The sequence below is a fragment of the Pecten maximus genome, chromosome 15 (genome assembly GCF_902652985.1).
Source record: "Pecten maximus chromosome 15, xPecMax1.1, whole genome shotgun sequence".
Lineage (NCBI taxonomy): Eukaryota > Metazoa > Mollusca > Bivalvia > Pectinida > Pectinidae > Pecten > Pecten maximus.
The window spans coordinates 34,036,063-34,062,108 of NC_047029.1; positions in this window are offsets into that span (position 1 = coordinate 34,036,063).

Genomic DNA, 26,046 nt, shown 5'->3' on the forward strand with positions numbered 1-26,046 from the left:
CGGATAGTCGAGTCACGCGACATGACAGGTTATGTATATCACTCTTTTAACGACCGCCTTCGATATAATTTCGGTACCTTGACATGGAATGCTTGAAATGCTCTTTTCCATGAAATTGCTTATTCTTTGATGCTCTACTATGAGGAAAAACCATTAAATCCTTACAATTTTATATTTTATATATCATCTGGTCTTAATTTAGTTTGACAACATTACATATTGATCTTATTTTCCCTTAAGACGTAAAACAGAATTAAGTAACGTCGCTTTTTATTGGTCAGGAGAACTGCTTAATTTCTCTGGGTTAGTAAAATATTCTTATGGAAATTATGGAGCTTTAATGAAAAAACAGGCTGTTCTCTCTGGAAAAGCGGTATATCAATAGATCAATCCGATGTTTTTATGTCTCCTTTACGAACAAATATTTGAAATTAGAAATACACAACGATGTACAAAGCAATACCAACGGGATTTTCGAACATGACCTGTCCATCCATAGCTACTAAGGCATAGTACAGTATCCACGTCACTCCAGTGAAGACATAGGATAGGAAGAGGTTTTTGTGAATAGACACACGGCCACATCTCAGTTGTCTGTAATATAAAATGGCCATTTCAATTTCATATACTTGTCGGAGTTATTCTTGATATATGTGGAGGGGCATAAATGCTAGCTAAGCAATTAGCTTATTTTATGCTCGTAACTCATATCAAGATCTTTTTATAGTATTGCCTTTAATTCTTTCTCGTGTCTTTATTTTGGATAATTTAATGGTACGTGACTCTTTAATTATGCCAATATTTCTAGGCTAATATTTAGGGAACGTGTATCCTTAATAGTGGTAGTTATTATTTTCCATTGGCTGCTGATGACGGAATTCGATATCAGACTTCTGATTGGTTGAATTGGCCTGAGGGGACGCATCCCTTTTCTCCCTTCAGCAGCCATATTATATTTGTTAAATCGCACATACATACTGGCAAAGATTTTTTCAACCCACCCTCATTCCCCCTTGTTTGGGATTGCAATAAATAAGTGGTACTAGATTGTCACATTGATACTATAAAAGTGGATATTTTCACGCGTTGAAATTTCGCTTAGTCAGCCTCCAAACTGTTCGCGGTGTGGATATTTTCGCGCTGTCAGTCATAATGAAAATATATTTTTCGCGCAGCGATGTCATTGGCCATGTTCATAAAGTAAGATTGAAAGTTCGCGACGATCGGTCCAGTAAATATACCAAACTTTAATCAAGAAACACGCTTAGGTTAATTGGTTGTAAGTGTGATCATTGCATTACGTCTGTGTGGCAGAAATAAAACACTAATATATATATCAAAGGAGTGCGATTTTGTAATTGTTCGATGGTTACAACACTCCAATTATCAATAAATTACTTTAATGTTTCTATTTTTCAATAATCATTATTATCATATAAATATAATCCATTACTAAGATATATATGAAACGAAAACCTACCGAAATATTTGTGAAACCATTTTTAATATCGACAAATATCCGTTTTGAACATGCGCGCGTTGGATTTAAAATTCTCGGTTTTGACACTTTCGAAAGAGAAAAAAACGCAATGTCTTTACACCTTGTATGGAAGTTAGCCTGGTCTGCGACTGGCTTCCTAATTGGAGATTGAGCATAATATTGAAGATAATTGGCACATCGTCATTTAAAAAAAGAAGAGGAAAGCTTGAGCTGAAGAGCGTCGGTTGGCTGTTGAAGGGAATCTTCATGATGGTAACCCAGCAACATCTCTAGTATGTGATTGTGGATGGTTTAAATAATCCCGCAAGCATAATGCGTTCGTTGGTGTAAGCATTACATGCGAAGCTGATATAGAGAAATCACTTCACATAGGGTCAGAAACAAATACTGTTTTAATATGTGTGTACAGTAACAGAATCCAGGAATGTGAACCATAACGACACATGTGTTTTCGGAATCGGTCAAACAGTAGTCAGGAAATGAAAGCAGATATCATACATGTAGTTGAGCGCTTAACAAAAGCGGAACCAACACATTGTATGGTTGCTGCGTTACATGGCTGATGATGGGGATACCTCCTCTTTGTTTGCCAGGATCCAGCAGAAAGTACCAGTATGGGTTTTGAAAGTCAGCAAGATGAACTGTGAAAACCATAGTTGTAAGTGTGTGCATACAAATCTAGAAAAAAATGGTAGAAAGAGTGACACATTGTCAAGGTTGTAGAAGACTTAGATAGATGACTCGTATCCCTCTAACTAAGAAGAGAGAGAATGAGCGATTCGTGTGCACAGCGGGCAGATAAGAAGACAACGTGAACATGTCCCTCCCAACTCAATACATCGTGTCTTAGGTTACTATGGCAACAGCAGTGCCGAGAAGCCAGATAAATTATCATATTATGATCCAAATGTTGCTGGTGAACAAAACGCTAGTCAAACTATTACTGATGTTTTGTCTGACCATGAGCAAACAACCAATATGCGAATAGGGCATTGAGGCTTGATACCCCAGGCATCCGAAACAATAGATCCTGAATTTATCTGATAGGAAAATTCTGCACTCTCTCTAGTAGTGTGGTACAAAGTTTCAGGAGTGAAGTCTCGGCCATCTTACTCATCGCATCACTGTAAAATGGCTATTCATCAACTGTTGTAAAGAGGAGTCTAAAGTTAAACACTGCTACTTTGGTTAAAACCTGCTGTAAACAGCCTTTCTCGCTTCATCCACAGAAATCAAGTTGTTCCCGAAGAAAAAAAGTTATTATTTTTAATGTCAAGGTTATGTAAATATTTTTAAGTTCCCGTGTGATTTGTGGTCGGACGTGTAAACCCATACCTGATCCAAAAATCAATTATTTGGATGAATAGTTGTGGGATAATGTGATGTTGCCAAAGCTGACAGCATTTAAACCCTAAAGTTATTTTATCAGAGTTGGCTTAGACATCTGACGAGCGCTGGTATCCGTGAGTCACTAAAACCTTGGATGTGATCACAGATCATTCCCATACTATAAGTTACATCAATGTCTATTTTTAGTACATAAATAGTTGTCATGTTATGGTAACATAAACCAGACAGATTTCATACGGTCTTACAGGTAGATGAAACACCACCTTGAATCAATTTTACGAGTGCGGTTTGTTTTCAAGAACGCTCTTTCGGCCATTCCACCCTACACGCAAGAAGCTCCCGATAATATTCACAGGACAAATTCGATCATTAGAAAAGCCCTAGTGCAAATGTTTTCTCCATAAAGAATGACACGGATTCTTTGGAATACATGTCCACGAGTCATCTTACACTATATACAATGCACACCTGAGATGAAGAAAGGTATCTGATGAACAATGCTGAAGAAGCAATCGGATTGCTTTCACCAATGTTCTCTTAAAAACACCAATAAACTGATTATAGGATGTTTTGATTGCCTGTAATCGACTGTGACTTATCCCCAAGTAACTTTGTATAACAAAACAGATTTGTTTTTGACAGCGATCTACTACAGTCACCCCTTGATTTCAACCAATTGTTGTGCAGAATATCGAGGTTTCCCTGATCCTTAAATACCTTTTTAATATATATCCCAACCTATCCTATCCTATTCTTATAACACAGATTTAACTTAATAGCCATAGGCACCATTTGTGCCTGCTCATGTAAATATGACTTTCGAGATATCAGTTGGAGGACTATAATGTCACACTGATACTAACTAAGATTAACTGGTTTATACAGTGGAATATACCGGGATGTCTATCTGCGCCTCTTCTATTTTTGTAAATACAAATTTAATATCCTTATTATGGTTATACCTTAAGTAACATTTTCCTGGTCCTTAATGATTCCCATCTCAGTATGTGTATTATGTAATTATTCCTAATTTTACCGTAGGAAATTTTCAAATTTGATGTTGTACGAAACCGAAGTCTTTCAGATAAAAGCTACTCCCCAGAGTAGGTGATGCGCAATAAACATGCTCTTAATCTATAAAATCTCAATATAATTGCATTATTATGTCGTAAACAAGTCATTTATTCACGTCAATCTGAAGGATTGTCTATGTAAATATGACATAGGAATTGCTAATGGCTCTTGAAACGTTGGTCGGTACTAATGAATTTTTTTTTTTTTTTTTTAAATAAAGGCTTCTAAACATCCAAGAGCAGCTCTTATGACAGCCACTTAGCGGCCGAACACGTGCACGTCATCCAGATTATAGTTACAATACAGAAGTTAACGGTGCTTTTGATGAGTATGTCCACCGCATACATATAGGACGGATCCTTGTTGTATACAGTAAGGTAATTATCCAGGAATGTTATCAATATTTGAAAAAATAGACGTGTTGGTTCTCAAGATTTAAACCTTATAAAAAAAAGATTGGACAGAAGAAAGCATGACTTCTGATTATATCATCTTCGTTTATATTCACCATTAGCCTAGGTAAAACAATACCTCAATGTCTGAAGATCAACGATTACATTGCCAGGGGAAATTGAAAGCCACGTGCCTGGTGAGGAAATTTCTGTACATGTGACTCAAAGACTGCTTATCACATGAATATATGTAGCCATGTGAGTTTTTATTTTGTTGTTATTTAACATACCAGATATTTCCTAATGAAGCGCGTGTTTACGACTCTTTGAAATCTACACAACCAGATATAAAGGAGAGGGCAAGGTCATTTTGACGATGGTGCGCATTGACGATTGGTCCAATCATGGGTTAATTTATAGTTCTGCGACAGACTGTGAAACATTGTAATTTGGACACGCACACAGTTCATCACACCACGTCTTCTTAAATGATGAAAAGCCGGCCATAGGTGTCCGAGAGCTACTTCCGGTGCGGAAAACAAGCATATATTGGTCATCAACATACAGTATGTCTCAGTTATTAGTCAAATAAATAGAAAAGTTGTAAACAACATTATGGAATATTCTTGTGATTCCCTAAATGCATACAGACAATTCAAGGTTATTTTGCATATTTTTGCTGAACAAATCAGTATGATTGTATTTATCAGCCGAACTTGATATGTGTATAACTGTATAATGAGAATATAATAATATAGCATTTTTTGCCAGACACTGAGCAGATGGCCAAGACGAACCGTAACAGACGGAACAGGGAACAAAAGTCAAATAGTCGCGAGGGTTTTAAAGTTTGCAGGTCGGTGCATGCAATGATAAGGTATCACGCCCGATTCTATAGCATTTAGTCATAACTCAAATACTACGAAACAGTATATCATACTTAAATTACCCATAACACTCTTCTCCTCAGCGTTTTGTCATCATTTGACCGTCGCATGCAGTCGGACCATTTAAACAGCAGTGGGCGTGATATGCAGACATTCCATATATCTATACCTACCGCTGTAATAGTAACAACCAACGCTAGCTACCGTATAATCTCTAGTGTCCTCTATTTTAACCATTCCATTACTCCCTAAACGTCCTTTCTAGCTTTGGACTGGAGTTTTTGAGATGTATTTTTCTCATGCCCTCTGGCAATGCCGTCCAGTTGTAATAAATATATGGTCAAATAATCTACGTAGTATATATATAAGTATGTGCTCTACTCACGGTATTTTTCTACGCCGGAAGTAAGGTTGAAGAAGTGTGTCATTACAAAATCACACTATTGATGTTAAATTGAGCACAAATCCGGACTAGCAGGGATTGTTTAGTTTTGTATGTAGAATGGTTACTTTCGCTAAAAACATTCCAATCAGATAGCGGAATAGGAAACATATTGAAGGCCCGGTATCTTTGAAATCATATACAGTGTATATTTTTGTTATGGTCCCATTCTCATACCCAGAAACATCATTCATCCAAATATAACTACATGTTGTAAAGTGGAGATAACTCTGTATTGCCAGGAGGTTATCTCCCTTGTTTATACTCACTTGTAGCAGAAGAAAACAACAAGGGACACGGTTAGTAGAACAATAGATAAGGAATATCCGGCAATGAACAGGAAAATGTGGCGATGCTCGGTAATTTCCTGTAAAATACACAATGGAAACATTTAAATGATCAGGGGAATATATTTCTGATTTTGGTATATATGTTTTATTGATAAATCCTACAAAATTATGTTCAGAAACAAAAATAATTGTTTATTTGAAAAAAAAAACCAGGCAAACACATTACAACTCCCCGTCAGGAATCGAACCTTGGTCTCAGTCGAGATAATCCCTGGTTTGCCAACTGAGCCAAAGAGACATGATTTGCCAACCGACGACAGTGTCCGTATTCAACACACTGTAAAGTCGCATAATTAATGCTGTAGCATCAACAGAATGCTAATTGAGAGCCGGTATCTATATATTTGTAAGAATCGTCAACCAGGAAGCATTGACGAATTAAAAAAAAGTTATAAACTTCACATTAAATAAGCCGGTAAACCATATATCCCAGATAACTTAGGGTATTGGGGTCATGGCGTCGTGTGGCTTCCGTGTATTCGGTCATTTAAGTTTTAATAGACGATAGAGCAGCAAGATGTGTGGTGGGCAAATGTCATGGAAACCCGTTAGGCTTACCATACTATATTTGCACCCCATACATATTGCTGCCCTATCGACTATAGCCACATTGCAACCACTGTTCAATTCTTATATTTACATTGCCTCATCATTTTCGTCGAATTTCGGAAACAAGCAAATTACCGCTCGCTATTTCAAATGTCACATGATAAAAAAAATCAGCTGAAAAAATAGTGCGTTGAAGATGAACATAATTACTGACATTTTTTGTTTCTTTACGTTTAATTTCGTATATTTGATGTTAAACGCATACAAAATATGTTTTGAAATTGATAAACCGTATCAAAAATAATTCCCTGTGAACTGCGAAATCGCGTGACGTCATATTCCGTGGAAAGAATGAGTGATGCGGTCCGCCACCATGTTTAGCTGTGGAAATTGAACACGCACGAATCGAAAGTTGACCTCGCAATGAAACCTGGGATATTTTGAAGTGTCATTTGATTAGAACTGGATTGCTATTTGGCGATAGTCTGTACCCTTAGAAAAGGCACTAGTTGTCTCGACAATATGGGAACGTGAGGAGCAAGCTGTTTTAAACAACTTTTACTTTCATACTCAATGACCGGATCCAGTGTAGCAGACGACAGAAAGGCATTTTTGGTAAATTAGTTGACAAATTATTATTGATATGGCATGAAAATATACTGACGGAAAGAACGCAAGATCGGGTCTTCTAATATAACCTGTGGTCTAAATACAATTTAATTACACACTTAGCTAACTCCGTGCACTGTGGAAATGTTCTTTAATTTAAATTCAGTCGACCGTGACCCCTGCTCAACGCTGCATGCTTCAGCAGATTTTTCAAGAAAGCGTGTATCCGTGGAACTCTTGCACCATACGTGCTGGTAAGTAATTATAAAACGTACAATGGAACAGTACAGATCATTTACACAACAAATCTTTTGCGAATTGATTGCACAGCGAAATGTCGCGTTTGAGTAAAGTCGACAATGGTAGCACCATTGCTCTGATAATGAAAGGACATTCGCAACGTCATGTAGCCCAGTAAAATGGCGTACATGTGACAACAATAGTTTAGTTTGGTGTCTCAGAGTCACAGGGGGTCGGGATAGAGGCGCACACCTCCGTAACCGATATCAGACGGCGACAGAGACGGCACGTCAATTTGTCGGCACTCATGGTTGGCAAGTGTGTCCATGGACGGTTAGAAATCAGTTGCGGGAGCATTTGTGGGAAGAGCTACACAGTGGGTTAGGAGGCGCGTCAACGTAACATATAACGTCGCTCAACCTACTCAGGCCCTTATGCAGGGGTGGAAGTATACACCTCAAAGTGCAATACACACATTGATGAGGTTGATGTTTCGGAGAGTAAGATCAGCGGCAGATGCTAGTGGCGGGTACACACGCTACTGATTAGGATCGAGAACGGCGTATGTTACACTTGTTAAAACGGTATTAACTCAAACATCGTTTGTGATAGGACTACAAAAATCATCAAAATGTATTCAGTAATGAGGAAATAATCGAAAAATTTACACCATGAATGCATCATCAAAGAATCATGAAAAATAAAATTAAACTTGCGTTTGATATTTCCGCTAGTATACATTTGCATTATGATGAATTTCAATTAAGAAAATATATACATTTTTATGGCATTTTAAACAGTTACAACTTGTTTAAATCTCTATCAATACCTCGTTGTTGGCGGCAATATTGTTTGTTTACATAAAAAGCTGCCTGTATTCCTGCAACCACTGGTTGTTATAACCTGAGACACTGGGTGTTATAGGCGTATTAATGGCAGCTACCTCTTAGCATTGTGTCAATGGTGAAATGCGGAGCAAATGTAAATATAGCCATTCATCTGCAGCGAATGTAATGGCAACTTCCAGGAATCCTTCGAAATTTAGTTTCCGGATCGCTGTTGTTTTGTTATCTATTGGTGATGATAAGACATCAATCAATACGTTTAATATGTGGCTAGTAATCATTCCTTTCGTGTGTTCTTTATATATACAATTACATATATGTTTGTAATCGTAATCCACGTCATAAAAACGCTTAAACCTCATGCGGTCAAAGTACTCGAATCTTTTAAATCCGGTTGTGATCATTTTCGTATGAGACAATAGTAATTATTCTCGTTATCATGCAAAACTAACGCGTTGAATCGCCAAATTTTGCGTTAATACAAGAAATTAACGCGTTGTTTTGCGAAACGTTTCAGTTATAAAGACCTCATTTTCTCTGATGATCTCGACTGGCTTTTGGACGAATCAAACATTCTTCTCGAAATGGTCAACACCCGACTGTATTACCAGCTGCGAACAGCTACATACTTAGGTGGTAGGCCTATTTTATTTAGAAACGAACAACTAAAATGTAGAATTGATGGCTGCCATAACTTTTTTAATTTGTCCTGTACAGTGTACTTCAAGGAAGTAAACAGAAATGTTTGGGATGCGTAATGACTGCTTTCATGTCTTCCTGTTTTCCTGATTCTTTTCTCTTGTGGAATCCTAAACTCTCCCCCCCCCCCCCCCCCCCCCCTCCCCTCCATACCACATATTCAAGTTACAAAGCTGTATGCCAAGAGCTATCAATCTGCAGTATGTATTATTTAAAATGATTGGGTATATATCCTTATCCATCATTATTTATATAGACAGTGATCCTGCCAGTGTTGTCTCTGTAATAAACGATTACCTTCGTTTCCGTTTGTTCATTGCAGCTCGAAAAATCGATGTAGCTTGACGCACTGTAGTTCGGTGGCATCCACCAGGTTGCGTTTTCTGTGCACGTCCGAGAAACCGTCGCGCCTAGGGAAAATATAAAACACAATTAAATCTTTCAATTTGTTAAATATTTACAGTTTAACACCAGTTTCAGGATTTTTTCTTCTTTTTTTCATTTCATTTATTTATCTATTCTTTTATTTAATTATCTTTGCACTATAGGGACCATTTCATATGAGATTGATCAAACGGCTATGAATTTAGGTTTTGTTTCAACGGACCAAATCTCTCGCGAAAAAATATTTCAAAGTCAATCAAAACGAATATTTGATGGTGCGAAAAGCAAAATTTTGTTTTATTTTGAAAACTTTTGAGGAAAACCTTGATCATGCTGTAACATTACACAATTACCACTCATGTTTTATTGTGACGTCAGCTGACATCACGTGGTGACGTCAAAGTGGAAAAAACTGTATAATAATATGATCTAATTGACGAGTGCAGATAGTATGCTACTAATAACATGGTCGTTAATCAGAGCAATAGGTCAGTCTTTTAAATATAAGTTCTTAATATTCATGTTGGTGAGTGTTGTTCTTAAGCATGAACTAAATTAAGATAAAGAATTGTAATTCTGCTTCATCTATGATTATCATTTCTCTTTTTAAACTCAACAAAACGCATATAGAAGGTTATTTTGCATTTTTTATTATACATTTGAATAGCCATAAAAGATTTCTGATTAGATAACCTAAGTGTAAACAAGTCTGTTTATTTCTCACCAATTTGAGAATAGAACGTGAACCAGTTCTCTGCGCATGAATATATGTAAATGATGGCGGACTTCTTTCCGTTGTTAACATAAGGATCAACGCTTTCTTTTGTTTAGTTTATGAGGTCATACATCCAATTGAGCAGTCGTTAAATAAGCGCAATTTAATTAGTGCTCCTTTGGATTTGTAATATCATAAGCTAAACAAAATACAGGATTAATCCTTAATCACATTGTATATTGTACATGAAATATTGAAAGATAATCCTTAAGATTAGGCCGTACACGTTTTCTCGGGAATTTCCATGCTTATTCAATTAGCGGTGACTGTCAAAATTGAAAAATAATAGTTTGATGTAGTTTTGACTATTTTTGGTGTTACAATATAAATCTGTTTGAACAAGTTATGTTTATGTGTCGGGGTAGAGGACAGGGAATTTAAAGGTGAGTATGTAAATTCTACATACACATCCAGAGATATCGATACATCACGTGCATTACGTGTTGTCTGACAGCCTCTAACACGTTCAGCACAAAGCGATACGTTATCTTTATTTTATGATGATGACCCAGACGTTTATCTTCATTTTCATTATTCTTTACATAAACTAGAAATCGGTATCCATATATTGCCTACACCAGACGTTCGCTATTAACTGTTTTCCTATGTGTAAACCAATCACACTAAGTCAGGATTACCCTAGAGATGGGAAGGAAAACTTTAACCTTCTTTATAGCGGTGACATTGTCGGGCGGTTTAGCATTGTCATGGAGTAAGTATCCACTAATTGACAGTAAAGCAATCAATCCTATAATGATATAAGCCTCGTTAACGTCAAGTTAATGCTTTAGTAGCAGATGTACAGATTTGTTTTCTTGAAATATCGTTAGCTCGAGACCCAGACATATCACGAGTCAAAATGGTCTTTTTGTGATTTTGTGATTCCTTTTTCACTCATTTGTCCCGTTCCTTCATGCTTTGTAACAGTTTTTTATAGACCATTTTCTTATAGGGAACGCTATGATGAGAGCTAGGATTCCTAGACCTAACTTTGGGTAAACCATTCGAGCAGATATGGCTTAAGGCACGCTACAGTAGCTTTTGGTATATATGTATGTGAAAAAGATCCTAGATATCGCAGAATGTGACTTAAATACGGAATATAGTGGGATTTCTTTCTACCTAGTTACGTCAAGGTATGCTTTAACCTGGACATGATTCCATAAGTATTTATCTCCTGCTATTTGTTTTGCCCTTCCCCCCCCCCCCCCCCCCCCCCCCCCCCCCCCCCCCCCCCCCCCAATTATTGATGTATACGTTGTTACAGAGAAGGATACCGAAATCAATATTTTTTATTTTTGTTTTTGCGGGAGGGGGAGGGGGAGGGGGTGTTGGTTACGTTATGCGTCCTAGAAGCAATCAAGCGTAATTGCCTATCGGAACATCTTTGAAGTGTCATGTCTAAATAATGATGATTGGCATTAAAACTACATTAGAAAAAATGCTATGAAATACGGTATATGTATTTCATTTTCTTAAACACATTTATTAACCTTGAAACTTGGTCTGTGGGGACTGATTTCAAAGTTCATATTGAACGATTTTCACAACTTATGCAGATTTTATTTTAATTATAATGCTGAAAAGTTCAGGTCAGGTAGCTGTTGCATGTGCATGTTCTCCTCAGTAGATATAGGGAAATCATAAAAAAAAAAGTCAGAATGGTCATTACCTCTTCTCGTGTAAATGTAACCATTAAAGATGTCGAAGTTTATAATTCTAAAGAGCAAACAATTGTATTCTTTTGTTTTGATTTTCGTTTTTTTTTTTTTTTTTTTTTTATTGTTTTAATTTTGAATGTTTGGCATGAATAACCACTATAATGTGCTCTTTTCATTAATGAGAACTAAGGTTGAAAAGATACCTCTTGGTTTTGGTAAACACATACTTTAATTCCCGCTATCATGGTCCATAGTACAGAGTGGTTGCGGGTGAATGCATGATTTTCAATATGATAATGAAGTTGTATGACTGTTGAATTTTCAATTTATTTCATGAAAGCATCAATATTATAGAGATTTGTCTGGCAATGTTATCAGGTAATCGGAAAAAACGGGTTTTTTTGTTCAGTGTCGTGGCCTTTTTTGCCCTTCAGCCATGTAATGATGTTTTCACTTTTAGACTTTCGACGCATGTGTAAACTGACCCTACCAAAACAAGTATTTCAATTAAGCAATGCTGATAGAAAATGGATACCCCAAAAAAGCGTTTGGACATTTGCTTATCATTTTCAATGTATAGGTTACTGAAATAAGTACATCATTCAATATTGACAAAAATTAGAAAAACAGCATAACTGGCAATTTTTGTTGATCAATATTTCATCAATCAAGACTGATATCAAAGACGTGTGATACCGTTTTGGTTTGTAAATGGGCACTGTATAGTAGCCACGCTGCCGGCCCGAGTAAAGTTCCAGCACCCACCCAGTCGATCCATGGTGGCGTTGCAATACTGATACCCTGAAAATGAGAAAAGAGGAAAACCATAAGTTAAGAAAATAAGAAAAAAAAAAAAAAATGAAAAAGGAATCCTACTAAGTATTCATCGTCAGAAACCGTCATCATAAATGTCTAGATTTTCTCTAGGTTCTCTCTTGTAATACGACTTGAACAAAACACCCAAACAATACAGGAATGAAGCTAGATCATGTAGTGATGAATTGAGTGTAATCTTGAGACACTTAAACGTTTGCTTTGCAATTAATTATTTTTTCTCGAGGCCAACTCAATTCATCACATCATGAGATCGAATTATCATTCAACAATTCAATTCCTCAATGGCTGATTAGTAAACGTTCTCTTGTATCAAATGAAAACATGAATTAGTATGCACAGGCAATGTTAGCCTAGAAAAGCTCGTCCGAGACATGTCCTTAGTTCAAACCTTTGTTAAATTTGATAAATGATATACATTATCATATGTTTATAAAGGCAGTATGATAAGACATTGGATGAATTGGCATTAGATCAACTCTTTCCTTTAACCTTTTAGAAGTTGTAAAGTTTTAATAAATTCAATAGAAAGGATTGTGGTTTGTATGCATACTGGACTGGAAATCGATAGTATCCTTACTGCATAACGTCTTAATTGTTTAATTCCACAATGTCAATGATATTGTTGTTACTTTTGAGCATGCTATATTGAAAGGTTTCATAAATGTTAATGTTAGTCTATTAAGTATATGCCCTATGAATACAATACTGATACATATTTAAGAGAAATCAGCATTGTATGTTAACAGACTTAAGTCCAGCTTCCTCAAATATGCTTATTCAAGTCTCACGCCCTCAACTTAACAGGAAGTTAATCATTGGGCACCGCATTTTGTCAATAAAATATCGATGAATTAACACTCAAAAACTTCATAGGTTATCATATATGAGTCCGCTAAATATTACCGTAATCACAGACTCCAACATTCTGGCCAGTCTCCTGTCAGTCTCCTGTCTATGGCCAGCACCTGGCGACAGGGATTGAGGGAGTTGGCAAGGTGTGTTGTATGAAATAGTCATACCTATGATGTGTTCATAGATCAATTTCACACCGACATGACTATATGTAACATGTCGTTTCGTTAAATTAATGAGGCTTAATTGTTTAATTCAGTTGGAGCATTGTCGGCTGCTTGCAGAATTTTGAAGCTTTGGTTATCGCGGTTACATCTAACTAACTAATATATATATGTGCGTGTTTGCGTCTGTTGGAACTTAAAACTAACACGAAAAAGTCGTGCTTCTGAAAAACTGCAGCTAGATTTGTGTTATAAAGGTATTCCCATTTATTTTAAATGTATTTTACTATTCGATGTAAATGTATTTCCCCATTTATTTTGAAATGTTTAACCGATTTTTCGATTTGCTTGAAGTTTTTCATACGTTATGTTAATCTTTCAATTTGGAAACATTAACATATTTGGCGTTGCTGTGTGCCATAAAATGAAGATATATATGGAAGCAGCGCAGATGATTAGCCTCGATATTTTGATAAACGAATAAATATATATAATCTATAGTTTTCCGAATACAAATCCATAACTCTATATTTGTATGTAAGGATGTAACATGCGAATTTTAGAATAAGTTATACTTGACTAATCATCAATTGTCTTATTCATCAATAACTTATCTTAATAAAACTTTGAATATGAGTGCTTTGGCGAAATAAATATGATAGCTCACGCTTCCCTGAAAACAAATTGGCGTTATAATGGTGTTTTGAAATGAATCCCACTACCTATTCTATCATACTATATAGTTTGTAATGTACGTGATCACATTTGGTTATCGACAGGGACACAATCCATTATTGTGGATTTATTATCTGACAGGATACGCATGTGTGAAACAAATGTTTTTGACGATTTAAATATTCTGGAGACAAAGGAAACACGACAATACATTACTTACTCGTTTGTTGCGGATATCCATTATAATTATAAAATGACTTTCATATAGAGTGTATGTATATTATGATATTAAAGTTATTATACGTAGTTGATGGTTATTTCATGATAGTATGGGAAAGAGTGAAGAAAAGCGTAACGATACAATAAAAAACTTAACAATACTTCTTCATGTGACTTGGAGAGGCAGTAATATTCTATTTTTTAAAAATTGATGGTGAAGAATTGCAATCCTTGTATAAAAACCATATTTGTGATGATGTACACACTTTGATTTGTTTATGTTTTGTGAGAACCAAATCAGTTCTATTTGACATGTAGTGACTATCGTCAAAGGAACTGAAATAGTCACATGACCCATTCAATGAGATCTGATACGTCATACACATAAATTGATGACGTGTCTAATTGTATGTACCATATGTCTATGAGCTCTCAATATGTGTGATAATTTCCAAATGAAAATCAAAATACTCCTTTAATTGTTGATACGTTCTACTCCATACAGTGACGACTGCCTCAATGACCTCAAAGGCCAACTACATATGATTATACTTGTGTTTGATTTACCCTGTTTCCTTGATATGTACAATTCGTAAACAATCAGACTATTAAAACATGTTTTTAGGGCTTAATTACATTGTTAATTATGTATGTAGTATTATACATTTTCGACGATTTTGGCCGTTAAGTCATTCTTCTTAATAATAAAGTGGAAATCATTTCAAAAATTGATAACATTGATATAGTGTCGCTTCATAATTATGTTCATAATTCCACTTTATATTGATACATGAGAAAATAGCAATGGTTTTGACTCAATGACACATATATTGATGCTTTCGGAATATCTACCAGAGAATAGTGTATATATGTTGCAATGCTGTGGTAGTGGTTTCCTTTGATGTAATTCTGAGCACCTATTTGATTATTTCGATTTTACTCCACTTCGATTTTCTATTCAAATGCTTTTGCGACCCTTTAGTAGTCATGATTCGGCACATACCGTATTTTTGTATTTGTAACTAAATCATATTAGATATTGCACTTTGGTTGTCCTTTGTAGAAGGCTATATAGTCCGATAAACAACGATTTGGCTGCGCGTCGGTGTTCTTCTGTTTTATATAAAAGTTATAAACATAAAAAAGCACAATGGAAATCAGTAGCGATTGCATACGATTGCACTCTTTGAACGTATTATAACCAGGGGTCAGTGTAGGGCTGAGAATCCAGTCTCAATGTGCATATAGATATAATGCATATAAATAAGTCTGGGACGTACGTTGTCATGGCAAAAATGATAACGCGCCAATGAAATTGATTTATTTCTTGTCAAAAACCTATTCCACATCTGTTTAATATTCTATATGAAATCACATCACACGTTTTCTGTCAATCTAGGGTGAATATTTACGTATTCCTATTATATTTAAAGTCGACGTATGATTTCATTTAGATACATAATCATCAGAGGATGCTGCCATATGACTTGTTTTTAAACCTTAATCATGCTTCCCTGGAGCCGGCTTATTTGATGATTGGATGTACAGTCTGGCTCCAGATGGTCCTGATATGTTCGACCCATCCACACCATTGTGGCGATAACATTTGTGACGTCTGTGAATGTGTATTAATTCCTACATCACTTATATTTTATTATTCACGTGAAACATAACTATATCATTAAATAATGTGTTTTGCAACAATTTCGTTTGATATAAGCAATTATAATATTTTAAAATTGTTTCGTTAAAGTTTGAGGTATTTTCTTTCTGTGAACGTTCTTCTAATCTGGTGCTTTTGGCCCTACATGACTCAAATTATCGAGAGGCCGTAAAACAATAAAATGCAATTTTGGATGACAAAAATAATTTGTTCGTCAGGAAAGTAAGCATTTAGTAAGCATATGAATGGATGACCGACCACTAGATTAATGACCATGGAATGATTAACAAGAAATGTTAACATTTAGAATTTAGCGGATTTTTTTAATGATTTCAAATTACAACTGATTAGTACAATGCTGAATTAGGACGCTGACTGTATTTGCTTTATTTACAGTCTGCAAAAACTTTAATTACTTCATGTATATTATTGTTTTGGGCTTTTGTTCAATCTCACAAACTATAATGATATTTCGGCTATAATCAATAACGTTTATAGACAACTGTTTTTGTTTATCTGACCGGCTAATTGTTTATCTCGGCCATGTGATCCCGCCGAAGTGTGTTGCCATGTATCTTAGCTTGTGTGCGATGCTTTAAGAAAGACATGTAGCATATTATCTACACGTTTAATCGCATTGCTTTAATACACAGCAAATACAAATTTGTGCTAAACTATCAGCAGTTTCTTAATATACGTCAGCTGGTTGAATGCTGTTCAAACGCTCCCTGAGATACTCATTTCTGGCGAATAAACATTGTCAATGGAAAAGCCAATTAGGAGTACCTTCTAATACATATAAGCCACTGTCTCACAAAAATGGATTTTATGACAAATTCAGTGGTTTATCGCGTAAATCGAGTGCCTAATCCTATTAGCTAGAGGGTCCATTATGCCTAGAATACATCCGAATCAAAGGAGACAAAACTGTTTAATGTAGTGATTAATGAGAGTTAAATGGATAAAAACAGCCCCACCTCAACCTCCACAGAAACGCCTAGATCATAGCTACCTCAGACCCTCAGTTTTAATTCCTAGAATTCTTTCCGGAATCGAATTTCTTCTCATTGCTGGGTAATTGATCCATATGGACGTTTGCAAATTATATTCCTAGAATGAATGTTTACACTGCGTGACGAGAATTAACGAGATTTCCATCGTTCTTTGTTGTTATCGTACTTCACACATGGCCCTGGTAACGTAATGTTTATTTACCACAGAACCGAGCGTCACTCAGTCGGCGGTGTCAGCCAAGAGTACTGTTCGTTCCTATATAAGCTGTATAACAAAGTATACAAATATAAAGGATCCTAAATGAGTTTTCATTTCATGAGATTTTAACAAACAAATTTTTTTTTTTTTTTTTTTTTGCGAGCGATGGCGATTTTATGAAATTGGAGTTTCATAAAATCTCATTTGAAAAGAAAGAAATATCAGCTACTTTTGATCACAAAACATTTTGGCAGATTTTAAAGTCAATATGTAGAGGACGAAAAACCAAATAAGACATTCATTTTGTTCCGCCAAGGGGTTACAATGGGTCATACGAGGTTATCTGCCACCCTAAATTCCAATCAAAGACCTTAAAAATACGGCGTCTTCTCTCCGCTAAGCATCAAAGCAATCAGCCCAACCCTATACCCTACCCCCAGCCCCCAATCCCACCCAACCCCAAATATCACAGTTACGCTTAACCCTTGGTTTTACCTGTGTCATTATGGCCATTATTTTCATCGTCAACTACCGTCATACTGACACTGGTTTGGTTTGGTTTGGTTTATTTTGTCTAACGTCCTATTAACAGCTAAGGTCATTTAAGGACGTCCTCCCGTGCGTGCCACATGCATGCGTGTGGTGAGTGCGTATGTGTGTTTTGGGAAGCTGCGGTATGTTCGTGTTAAGTCTCCTTGTGATAGGCCGGAACTTTTGCCGATTTATAGTGCTACCTCACTGAAGCATACTGACACTAGAATTTAATCTCAGTAAAGTCATTAGAGTTACGCCAATCAGGTTGTCAATAATGCTAACGTTACAGGAACGTAGTTACTCTATACACTTATCTATTCTACAGCAGCTGGATATTGCGTATCGATGGCAACACAGAATTGGAAGAGGATCATTTGGGCAGATGTCTGGTGATTTGTCAAATACGCTAAATACTATAAAAGGTTTATCCTCTAGAAACACAGTTGGCATGACTCACGTGGTCGCACTTAATATCAATAAACAACGGTTAAGTAAGTAATCGTTATGCATTACGTTATACCGACACCTGATTAATAGTGGTACACAACAATGATGTGTCGACGCGAAATAAAATGGATTCCTAAGAAAAAAAACCATAAGGTAAGCTTAGTTTGCCCCATTTTGATTATTCCTCCTGAATTTGACCCCTAGCATCACTATGGAGTCCTCTGGAGAAAGGGTGGGACAGCATTACTAACGAGTTCCTTAGAGTACAAATGTATGTTAGGGACAGATGTATGATGTCTCTAGCATTACTAACGAGTTCCTAAGAGTACAAATGTATGTTAGGGACAGATATATGATGTCTCTAGCATTACTAACGAGTTCCTTAGAGTACAAATGTATGCTAGGGACAGATGTATGATGTCTCTAGCATTAATAACGAGTTCCTTAGAGTACAAATGTATGCTAGGGACATATGCATGATGTCTCTAGCATTACTAACGAGTTCCTTAGAGTACAAATGTATGCTAGGGACAGATGTATGGTTTTCGAAACATTCCTTACGAGTCCTTTGGGAAACGCGTTGGGACAGCTTTATAATGTCCCCAACAGTATCAACGAATCCCCTGGAGAAGGGTTAGGGGTAGTTGTATGATGTTCCTTTCACAACGAATGAGTTCCCTAGAGAAGGGAAAGGGTTAGTTGTATGATTCCACTTGCACCACTAACGAGTCCCCTGGGGAAGGGTTAAGGTTAGTTGTATGATTCCACTTGAACCACTAACGAGTCCCCTGGGGAAGGGTTAAGGTTAGTTGTATGATTCCACTTGCACCACTAACGTGTCCCCTGGCGAAGGGTTAAGGTTAGTTGTATGATTCCACTTGCACCACTAACGTGTCCCCTGGGGAAGGGTTAAGGTTAGTTGTATGATGTCCCTTGCACCACTAACGAGTCCCCTGGCGAAGGGTTAGGGACAGTTGTATGATTTCCCTTGCACCACTAACGAGTCCCCTGGGGAAGGGTTAGGGGCAGTTGTATTATGTCCCTTGCATCACTAACGAGTCCCCTGGGGAAGGGTTAAGGTTAGTTGTATGATAACCCTTGCACCACTAACGAGTCCCCTGGAGAAGGGTAAGGGTCAGTTGTATGATAACCCTTGCACCACTAACGTGTCCCCTGGGGAAGGGTTAAGGTTAGTTGTATGATAACCCTTGCACCACTAACGTGTCCCCTGGGGAAGGGTTAAGGTTAGTTGTATGATAACCCTTGCACCACTAACGAGTCCCCAGCTATATTATAATGTTTTATCCTGATTATTTTTCTGTCACAAAATTATTAGTTTTCCTATTTACATTTGTGATTTGTACAATCATTTGACGAAGAAAACCAAACAGAGGCTTATACTTTACAAAAGCTAAATGGTAGATAGCTATCATTATAATGGCCATTGGATATATATATATATGTGTGTGTGTAGTTGGATGATTGCATTGAAGTCCGACTATAAAGGAGTATTTGTCGTCAGCTAATCAACCAATAAAATTCCCTGAAATAAAATCCATTATTTATTACATTTTCTTTTATACAGTAAGACCGATGGGCTAGTCCTAAAACAGACTGGCTGTCTTTTCAGATTGCTTGCATTAAGAAATTGTCTGATTGATAGAAACATAGGTCTAAGGTGTGTCAAAGGAGATCAATTAAGCTTTGTCTTAGTTCAGGCACGTGCACAGAATCTGGTGACGTGTCAAGGTTGTATCTAAGATGTTTCCATGCAGATATCGGCAATTTGTAAACACAAAAGTTCTTTGCTGTATTATCATGCGTGTGTGCTAAGCTGTGGATTTAGTTCTAAATATATATCATGATTCGTTATTGAGGAACATATTAACATGGGGATATTCTAACAGAAGATTAGAATACCCTAATTGAAAACCTCAAATCCAAAATATATGTGGAGCAATATTTGCGTAATTTTTTTAACTGTCAAAAACAAATATTCGTGCAAGTGATAAAACATTTATTCGTGCATATGATTTTAAATATAGTCTTACAGAGCAGATGAGATTTATCCCATACACTATCCTCTTATTGCCTGCCTTTCTATACAGCCTACCCAATCCTCTCTCTACCTCTTCTGAAACATCGTGTCACAAGGCGATATAAACCAGGTATAATGTATGATTTATGTTTCTCTATACTAAATGTGGTTAAAGAGAATAAAACAAATTGAAATTGAATTTTCCCCGGCACAAAGAAACGATACCTAGAAGGGGACACGGGTGTACATTAGAGTAAGATAAGTAGGTATTAGCATTTACATGGACCATTTGAACTGGGGCAGTAGATGGAGTGTGTAGTCAGTATGTGCCAGGCAGATACAATGTATGATATATTTCATATAGTATGCATTTTCATATTATATATATTTTTGTAAATCAAGAAGAGAATGACTTTATATCACATTATTGCTATTTCCCTGTACTTTCAACCTGTTTCTTTTTTCAGTTCCTGATTTCCAATTTCGTTTCATTGCATAAAATGTACATATATGTCTATTGTTGATGTCACATTGCTGAAATAAACTGTGGAAGAAATGGCTTCTATAAGTCGGCAGTACTTGTCCCCAATCCTCTTACTTGATTTTCAGAACAAATGGAATATGTTTAAAGCAAATGACGTTTTATAAAATCAATATAAAACAATATCATTGGCATAAAATGGCAGAAATGAATTATGAAAATTGTATCGACCAGTGTGTTGATAACACGTCGTAATCAGCATCATGGTGTAGCTTACCAGTCCTTGGAGAATAGGTGTACAAGACACGATTTGTCACTCCTATGATAACGTACAGAGGAGTATTAAAGAACAATGATACCCATTGTTACTGTGCGGTATAGATTTAGTGACAGTGTAGAGGTTACTGAAAATCTATACAGGCCAAGACACTATAAAACCTTAATGTCTATAGATAGGGTAACACCATTTTAGCTAAAATGCCAACATTTTTAATTGGTTATCCAGGAAGGTCTGAATATTTTTGTTCCACACATGTTGATTTTGCCAGGATACTACAAAACGTTTACTAGCCACAAAGAAACGAAATTTTAACTAAAGTGTCATCACTTTTAATGGCTTAACCAGATATGCTTAAAAAATGATGATCCACAGAAATATTTTCGAAAAAAAACCCCAGAAATATGAAAATGTTCACTTTGTAAAATAGTATCTATAATATTTACATATTATGTTCAACATATTTTTTCAATGACCTCTGTGTCAATCCTATCATGTTCTCGACTTGAATAATGCATAATTGCACTAAGTAAACCGTACAGAAGAACAAACGAATCATCTACCAGTTTGTTTAACATCCAAGTACGAACATATCTTTTAGGCTTTAGAGGATAATCTGTGAATCTCTATCAAATATTTACACTAGCTCGAGGTATAGTCTGTAAACGGAGTCTCCTTACACAGCACGGTAATGAAATCGAAACAATATACGCCAGTTACGTAACGCGTCTAAACAGAAACGATTTTCTTTCACAAAATGCTGGAAGAATAATTCACAGTATCGCCGTTACGAGTAAATAAATACTCAGTGCGATGGTTGTGTTGGCAATTGAGGGTAATAAAACCTGTTATAGAAATGAAAATAAAAAAATATTTAAGTATGGTTCGATAATGATGTGCATTGTATAAGGGAATTAGCCATCAGTCCTACCAACAAAACACAGAAAATCAATAAAAAATGAAAAACAATCTTCACAATTTCGTAAGGAAAATTAATTCAACTACCTGTTTTTGTATATTTCATCGTGTTTTAAATACATTTGTTATTATTTATAAATGTTATACCAAACTAAAAGGCCCTAAGGGCATGTATAGCTTGGTTATTAAAGCAATCGAGTAAAATATTTTCATTTGTAGCTATATTCAATTTTTCGTGATCAGCCTTTCAGAACCACGTGTGACAAAATTACACTCACTCACTTACTGTTTACCTGTTTAATGCATTTTGCACTACCAGCCGTTTAGATAAAACTTATTACTGTGCTTTCATATTGAAATGAATGACTTTTAAATTTTAGCAAAAACAAAGTCACTTTAACTGTTACAAATGTGACCAACACGACGGGGTTATTGATTAAAGGGAAACGTTCCATGATACACCTAGCCATCATCTGAACATCCGGGCTCGTATTCGGGCTCGCGTATATCTTCAGAAACAATTCGTCGTTAAGGTCATTACTCTTGTTGCTCAGTGACTCCATATATAGGTCTATTTAGTGACAGTCGTCATTACTCTTGATTTGTTTACATTAGTAACTACTGTCTGGAATTGATGTACTGGGACACATCGTTTTCCATTAGGGTATATTTATTGTTTACTGTACAAAAGCACTTCACTTACCCTCTGTATAGAAAACTAGGTAAAATTGGATATCAGCCTGACTCTGTATTATCTAAATAGTTCGTTCAGATTTACAGGTTACGTTCTGTTCAAAATATGTATCCATTACCATTCAATTTAACTCTCAGAACAACAAAAATTCAGTGGACGTGTCGCCTGCGCAGAAAGTTTCGTAGTACACAAGCAATATTCCTTCACGTGAATTTCACATGAAAAATTTCACGCGAATTTCACTTTTTTGCCCTTTTCACGTGAAATTCACGTGTGAAGGATTATTGCCTGTGTACACGTTTCTGCACGGAGATGTTATAGTAACAGTACCCTTGACCTTTTAACATTTGGAACAGTAAAATAAAAACAATTGATGCAAACACTTGTGGTAAGGAAAAACTGCATGATATTTAAGTTTGATTGGCCCAAGGGAACTTGAGATATAGCACGGAAACCTCTGTGCGGACGCGGACGCCGAGACAGACATCGAGGAAGCCGACGCTGACATAGTCATACCTATAAGATTCAGTACACAATATAAAAATCCAACGGTGTTGAGTGAAATTTAATACTCGCGAACTTGTCCGACTTTGACAACCGCGCAATTTTAGTTCCGTGGAATCTAACATCTATACAGTTAGCCCCGAGAGGCTCTGTGATTGTATAACTGACTGGTTAATGTATAACTGACTGGTTAATGTAGAACTGACTGGTTAATGTAGAACTGACTGATTGTAGAACTGACTGGTTATAGAACTGACTGGTTAATGTAGAACTGACTGGTTAATGTAGAACTTAATGATTGTATAACTGACTGGTTGTAGAACTGACTGATTGTAGAACTGACTGGCTATAGAACTGACTGATTGTAGAACTGACTGATTGTAGAACTGACTGATTGTAGAACTGACTAATTGTAGAACTCACTGGTTGTAGAACTGACTGAATGTATAACTGACTGATTGTAGAACTGACTGGTTGTAGAACTGACTGATTGTAGAACTGACTGGTTGTAGAACTGACTGAGAACTGACTGATTGTAGAACTGACGGGTTGTAGAACTATATGATTGTAGAACTGACTGAGAACTGACTGATTGTAGAACTGACTGATTGCAGAACTGACTGGTTGTAGAACTGTCTGATTGTAGAACTGACTGATTGCAGAACTGACTGGTTGTAGAACTGTCTGATTGTAGAACTGACTGATTGTAGAACTGACTGGTTGTAGAACTGACTGATTGTAGAACTGACTGGTTGTAGAACTGAACTGACTGATTGTAGAACTGACGGGTTGTAGAACTATATGATTGTAGAACTGACTGAGAACTGACTGATTGTAGAACTAACTGATTGCAGAACTGACTGGTTGTAGAACTGTCTGATTGTAGAACTGACTGGTTGTAGAACTGACTGGTTGTAGAACTGTCTGATTGTAGAACTGACTGATTGTAGAACTGACTGGTTGTAGAACTGACTGATTGTAGAACTGACTGGTTGTAGAACTGACTGAGAACTGACTGATTGTAGAACTGACGGGTTGTAGAACTATATGATTGTAGAACTGACTGAGAACTGACTGATTGTAGAACTGACTGATTGCAGAACTGACTGGTTGTAGAACTGACTGATTGTAGAACTGACTGGTTGTAGAACTGACTGGTTAATGTAGAACTTAATGATTGTAGAACTGACTGGTTGTAGAACTGACTGGTTGTAGAACTGACTGGTTGTAGAACTGACTGATTGTAGAACTGACTGGTTGTAGAACTGACTGATTGTATAACTGACTGGTTGTAGAACTGACTGATTGTAGAACTGACTGGTTGTAGAACTGACTGATTGTAGAACTGACTGGTTGTAGAACTGACTGATTGTAGAACTGACTGGCTATAGAACTGACTAAAAGTCTAATCAAGATTTATGTTTTATAAATTATATTCGAATAAACGAATTTAAGGTTGCAATGGGGATTAAAAGATCGGGATATTTCTGTTTAACACAACATCACTGATGACCTGAATTCCCAGTGGCAGATTTAATGACATTTATCATCTGTTCTTGATCATATAAAATGTCGATAATTGTAATCTGTCTATCCAATCACAGGCCATCTTCACTCACGCGTGAACTGTATCATTCTGATTGTCAAACAACAACATTAGTCCACGTTTACACCAATCTCGTCTCCATTCAGCTCGATATATTTCCTAGATACCATTTTAATTCAAAGGAGTGGATATATAAAAACAAGAATATTAAATTCAAAATCCGAGATTGCAATCAGATAAACCGAATAGAAGAGCTTTACCACTGCCATATTTACACTATCACGTGGAGAATTTCGCTGGTGGTCCCGAAAAAACCCCAGAAGAAATTGCATTTATTTAGTTATGATCGATATTTGATCAGCGTCAATACGTCTGAAAAAGCGAGTGATTATGTACTAGGAACAAAAGCGAGACATAGAAACCATTATGAAGAAAAGAGAGTCTTTAGCTTTCTAAATAGTTAGAGTCATCTCCTTCATCGACATCATCAGTGTAAAAGTAAAGAAACAGTCTCAAAATAAGACAATGCTAATGAAAATAGGTAAAATTTATATAAACATGGACAAAGAAACTTTTCCATTGGATCGCGATGTCGTCCATAAACATTTTCAAAAGTCGACCTGGATCTCTTGTAAAGTCTGCGTTGACGTCGACCTGGATCTCTTGTAAAGTCTGCGTTGACGTCGACCTGGATATCTTGTAAAGTCTGCGTTGACGTCGACCTGGATATCTTGTAAAGTCTGCGTTGACGTCGACCTGGATATCTTGTAAAGTCTGCGTTGACGTCGACCTGGATGTCTTGTAAAGTCTGCGTTGACGTCGACCTGGATATCTTGTAAAGTCTGTGTTGACGTCGACCTGGATCTCTTGTAAAGTCTGCGTTGACGTCGACCTGGATATCTTGTAAAGTCTGCTTTGACGTCGACCTGGATCTCTTGTAAAGTCTGCGTTGACGTCGACCTGGATCTCTTGTAAAGTCTGCGTTGACGTCGACCTGGATATCTTGTAAAGTCTGCGTTGACGTCGACCTGGATATCTTGTAAAGTCTGCGTTGACGTCGACCTGGATATCCTGTAAAGTCTGCGTTGACGTCGACCTGGATCTCTTGTAAAGTCTGCGTTGACGTCGACCTGGATCTCTTGTAAAGTCTGCTTTGACGTCGACCTGGATATCTTGTAAAGTCTGCGTTGACGTCGATCTGGATCTCTTGTAAAGTCTGCGTTGACG